This window comes from Aedes aegypti, chromosome 1 (assembly GCF_002204515.2).
Source record: "Aedes aegypti strain LVP_AGWG chromosome 1, AaegL5.0 Primary Assembly, whole genome shotgun sequence".
NCBI classification, from domain to species: Eukaryota; Metazoa; Arthropoda; class Insecta; order Diptera; family Culicidae; genus Aedes; species Aedes aegypti.
The window spans coordinates 201,225,805-201,231,804 of NC_035107.1; positions in this window are offsets into that span (position 1 = coordinate 201,225,805).

The window sequence follows — 6,000 nt, forward strand, 5'->3', positions numbered from 1 at the left end:
TGCAACAGTATCGAGCCATTCGGGTGATTTATGTTTTGCATACAATTGGTAATAACTTTCATATTTTCTGACAATGCAGCCTTTAACAACCTAATTATAATCTATTGGATCATCGAACACCCCTTTGGTTGCAAACATAGCACAGAAAATGGAAAATATTCGCCTCTGTTTCGTGATCAGAATGAGAGTGGGTCAGCGAATGTTACAAGTGTTGACACACAGTGATCGGCGCCAAACAACGGGTGGTGTGTGTCTGTCTTGTTTTCGTTCATGGATCGTTATCTTCCTCAAACGATAAGTGTCATGCATGTTGTATGAATGCAGGCGGATAAATGGGATGAAATTAAGGCTCGTGTGTCAATGATCGTTAAATTTTCCAAAGCCTGCACAAGACCGATCGTCATGAAGGACAAAACTGCAAATGAGATGAATCTCCAGTGCCGGGAAGAAAAGGGCCCATTCACAAATTTCATAACGCTAAAGGGGGTGGGTGGGTGTCCTCGTGGTGTTACGGCTCATACAAAATTTGTAAAATATTCATACAAAAAGCGTTACGAGGGGGTGGGTGGGTGTCGAAAATGGCCATTTTTGGCGTTATGAAATTTGTGAATAAACCCAAAATGTCTGATCGAAGACGAATGGGGTCGTTCACAATCCGGGCTAGAAGCAGGAACTACTTCCTGTCGGAGGCTTAATTCAACTTCGATGACGAGTCTGTATTTGAATATTCCGTATTCATACCGAGAATAAAACGTAAATTAAAACACTTTTCATGTACTTTTATTATCATTACACGCGATGAAAGATAGTTAATTATCACGTCGTGCCATAGGTTTTATTACAAAGTACTTCAGGCTACACTACAGCCCTGTCCTTTGGTTCAGAAAGGGGTACGGGCACGTTCTGCCAACTCGCTCGAGGCAGATTTCTTGTGTGAAAAAGTTACAACATGGACGTTCTAAAGTGTTAGAATGAAGTGTTGTGCTTGTGGGGAGCACTTGAAGATGGGATGGAAGATCATTACTTCGCGTTCGTGCTATACTTCTGCTTATCTATAAAGTTATATACAATAACTGACCCTTAGCTTAACTATTTAAATTAAAAGTTGCAACTACAATAATCGTTTTGAGCTTACCAACATGTCGTCGCGTTAATTTAATCATAATGATCTTTTATCTATCTACATCCGTCGAACCATTCTGAATGGCCGTTGTGAGAATATCACTAAAAACTTCTCACATTCAATAAAGCTGGATTGTCCTACATTGAAACATTAAGGCGACACGGGAGACCGTGTTATTTTCCCTATCTTTCGTCTCACTCTAGCAATAATCATCAAAACTTTGTGAAAGCAAATCTCGAGTTTTAGTGAACCAATGAAGCTGAAAATGTGTTGGGTTGTGCACTACATATGCTGGAGACTTGGCCCCTGACCCCTTGTACATCAATAAAATAAAATAAAATAAAAAAGTACTTCAGGCTACACTACAGGATGGTTTATGATACTCTTCTCAGACTGTGGTTTCCTTCGACGCAGCATACGCATTGTCCTAGGAAAAAAAAAATGTTAGCGGTTCGGCTACATCTACTGTTTGTGAGTAATTTATATATAATTACAACGTAAACTTTTAGCTTACATGTAATGGCCAATTAAACAGTAGAAAATAGATCAACTTAACGTTGATCGAAATTAAACATACACAAGCATGGTCAATTTGAAGAGTGACAGAATTTGATTAGGACTGATTGTGTCTGAGACAAACTGAAGCATTCTGAGCTATCCTGAGTAACTCACGTGACTTCTGAGGAGTACCCATTTAGAACATCCCACTATCTTTTATCTTGGGATTACCTAGACAAATCTGTAACCTGAGCGAATTTGATGAATTTTGAGTAACTCTGGTGAAAAGATTCACTCACACCCCTTACATTATAAGTGTGATGGGAACACTGCCACACTGGGCCAGGAGCAGAATTTAGCCGGACAAAACCTCTAGCGCTTTAGGGGTGCATTTCTCCGGGTTAGTGTCAAGGGAGACTTATCTTGAATTTATTTGTTCCTTAATTTGCTGATAAAAGTTAGTTGGAAATTTCGCCACTGCGATGGAAACTTTTTTATTTCACGTCTTAGAGCTTCCGCATCTTCGGCAAAGTTTTAGAACTTGTAAAAATACGACAAATTGTCGAAGACACCAAAGTTCTAGGACTTCAAATAACAAAGTTATGTTAAAAAATGTGAAAATCACTTAAATTTTACGTTTTTAACGTTTTAGATTATTTTTAGAAAACAACATTGAGCATACTCCCTCGTTCAATGCTATATGGTAGTCATATAAAACTGCACTATTAGATTTTCCTATGAAAGAAACCGAAGAACGAAAATATATATTTGAAGTTATATGCGTAACATATGAGATGACTTTTCTGTATTCATGTCAGTGTTATATTAAATATATTACGATCTACGAACCGCGCGAGTAGATGAATATCATTTGCATATCTAGTAAATGCTATCGTAATTAAACTGAATATTTATATGTAAAACCAGTGCTCTGAGTGCATCCAATGTACTTTTTATTGATACTTCGAATAGTGGTTTCTGCGCTCGTGTACATACACGTTACATGTCACCAACACTACTTAAAGATTGCTGGTTGAAAATATAAACAAAGATCAGCTGTTGCCAGCAAAATCAAAAGGCAGAATTTTCAACCAGCAAATTTGCGCGAGTGTTCGTGACACCGCTCGGTGAGAGCCCAATAGTTGAATCAAGATATCAACAAATAACAAAAGCTGTTTTTTTTGTAAATAATAATAATTTCCAATTCACTATTTACGTGTTATTTTTAATAACTTCTAATGTTTAATTCCTTTTGTTTGTCCACCTATGAAAAACCCCAGCATCTTGTCTAATGCATTGTGCCCGTCAACGACTCGGGTGTCTTTGAATGTTCACTATTGTCCTACAAAATAAACAAATTCAAATTCGGCGTCAATATGTTCTGTTCAGTAATAATTTGTTAAAAACATATAAAGCTTAAACTTAATACTCTCCATCGCCAATCAGGCTTTAATCTCAAAGGTTCGATCCTAAAAATTTCCAATGCACCGCTTCCATTTTTTAGACGAGACCTTGAGTAGAACATTCTGCAAACTTGAAAAATAACAATTCAAACCAAACTTCATAATCAAATCAATATGATATACAAAACTTACCATTCTAAATTAAAAGAAAACAAACAAATGGTTCTTATTCTGCTAATTCTTCAGTAAATCTGCTGGTTTGCCTTCCGTTATGCATCTGTTGCACTCACTGGGTAAAATCATAGTGATAATATGAAGAATACGTATATAACAAACGCGATGTCGTTTGTAAAATTAGTCGAAACTATGTACGAAACAAGTACCGGTTATTGTGTCAAGTTGTGATACTTTTCTGAATTAATATTACTTATGATGACTAAGTTTTATCACTTAGCAAGCTGCAAAATCAACATGGCTGTCAAAATGAATGACAGGCTATCTAGCCTTAAGGAGGGTCCACATAAAAAAAACATCCCTAAATGCCATTGAACAAGTGGCGACAGAAGAAAGAAGAAGAAGAAGAAGAAGACCCTTCCCATAGGCCTCTGCATTGTTTTGATTTTGTATGGGATTTTGACATTTACTGGCCTTGTTGTTTACGAATTCCATAGAAGAGTGAAAGGGAGAGGTACATTTTCATGCAAAGCCCCATAGCGGCTAACAAGACTCTGTATATCCTTCATCTCTGGGTTCATTCAAATATTACGTAACGCAAAATTTTCCAATTTTAGACCCCCTCCCACCCACGTAACAGCTTTCGTATGGAAAATTTTAATTTTTTGTATGGACCTCCCTCCCCCTGTTGCGATACGTAATATTTGAACGATCCCTCTAGGGTTGCCCGGTGCGTTTATCTTATGCTGTTTCGCGGATTCAGGGAAACACTTGGGTTGCCGTTTCACACTCCTCTTTATTCTTCTTCGTCCATTTCTCTCTCACTTTTCTCTAACCTTGCTATCTACCTTTCTCTCTACTTCAACCACTTTCTTAAGACTAGTCTGACCTTTTCTCATTTCATATCTCCTTAGGGGCCCCTCTATCGATGTCCTGCTCGGTCCATGGCTTTTTGCGACCTTTGCCGCCATACGTCAACCATGGGACGAGCATTTAGGAAAAAAAGGCTGCGAATGGCTTCACCGGGTAGCATCCTGGTCGTCGGCCTGATGTAGCGATGGCCGGAACTGAATTTGCCAAATGTTGGGATAAATCACTGTTCTGTGGTAAAACCACGGGGTTCTGTAGAAGTGGGGGGAGGGTATACAGGTGTTAATACCGGTATTGACCTTAGAACTCCAACTTTTACCTGTGTCCCTTACACACCACACTCACTCGTTCACCTTTCCTTGGTGGGATTACTTGGGAAAATGGCCGATATTGTTCATTGCGGAGCTCAAGAACACTTATGTTCAACATGGCCATGTGACCAACGGTTGCTACCAGCGGGATACGTGCAGAACCCTCTGTTTGTCAGTGCCTTGAAGTTTTTGGTAGCCAATCGGGTGACCAATCATAGAAGAGAAACACACAACACAAACACTTTCCTGAATTATCAACATTCAAATGACACGAAAATTACACTCAACCACGACAAAACCTCGATAACCTGCTGAGGGGGTACTATAAACCGTTACAAATACGTTTAATGATTCGATCATCATAACACAAACCATTTCGTCTTACTGTTTCTACTAACCCATCGAATCAAATCATTTTTTTTTTGCTGTGAAAATTGTAACAATCTCTTGATATAATAATTGTAAGAACTGTAAAATCTTCTAGCTGTTTAGTATACGCAGCGAACTGGACTATCGAAATTCATACATTTTGCCTTATGAAAGATGGAACGATTATCGCAATACGAACGCTTTATTTATAGTTTTAGCATCACTCCACACCAAGGCGTCGATAGGCGCAGGGTGTACGTACGAGCCTATCGATGGCAAGGTCCTTGGTTCGATTCCAGGTTGCCGCGAAAACTATTTTTGTTTTCAAATTTCTGTTTCATAAGGAAAATTTATGAATTTCAACCCGATTCCTTGTGGCGAATTTTCATAAGGGGTTCCTATGTTAATCGATAGTCCATTTGCCTGAGTGTAGAATACCAAAAAGTAAATTAAAACCAAATATAGTACTAAACCATTCAAACTTTCAAGATTGAAATTTTTAAAGATTGGTATTTTTCAGACATCATTGAATAAATTGCTAGGCAAATGATTTCTTGCATTTCATTTCCTGGTTTGTGAATTTTCGGAAGTCCTTTGATACGTGGAAAATTGGGGTTTGCCATTTTCAATCGAGCCTCGCTAATGATCGCCTTGCAGTCCTTCAGGGTTTTGTCCGTAAGCTTGATGAGTCCGAGTGGTGGAATAATTCTCAAATGTCGATAGGGGCCTTCATTTATCTTTTTCGCCATTTGTTCGTCGTAATTCGCCTTATCCATGATGACGACCGCGTCATCATCGATAAAAAGAAAACTGTGGCATTTGTTTTTCTGTGATATTACTATTATCCTCCACTGCAACTCTTCCACACCATCAAGTGGGACTCTTATGCGTCCATTTTTTCAAACAGGGCAGTTCGACTTCAACTCTTTGTCGGTATTTTTTTCAGAACTAACATTTTGCTTGTACTACGAAAATACATGTTAATTGATAATGTTAGGTAACGGAATCGAAAAAAAAAAACAAATGAATACAGAATACTTATGCGCCCACCGTCAGTAAACCACTTACTACTTAGGATTTTCCCTAAAATGATGGCTTTAGAAACGAACCAACTCGCTTGAATCAAGTCACATCACTCTCAAACCTCTAATGATATAACTAGGTAACTAAAATGTTTGTTTTTTGAAGCGATTACGTTAGAATTGTCGTCTAAATTATAAGGAGATTTCGAAGCTATACATTGATTATGTAG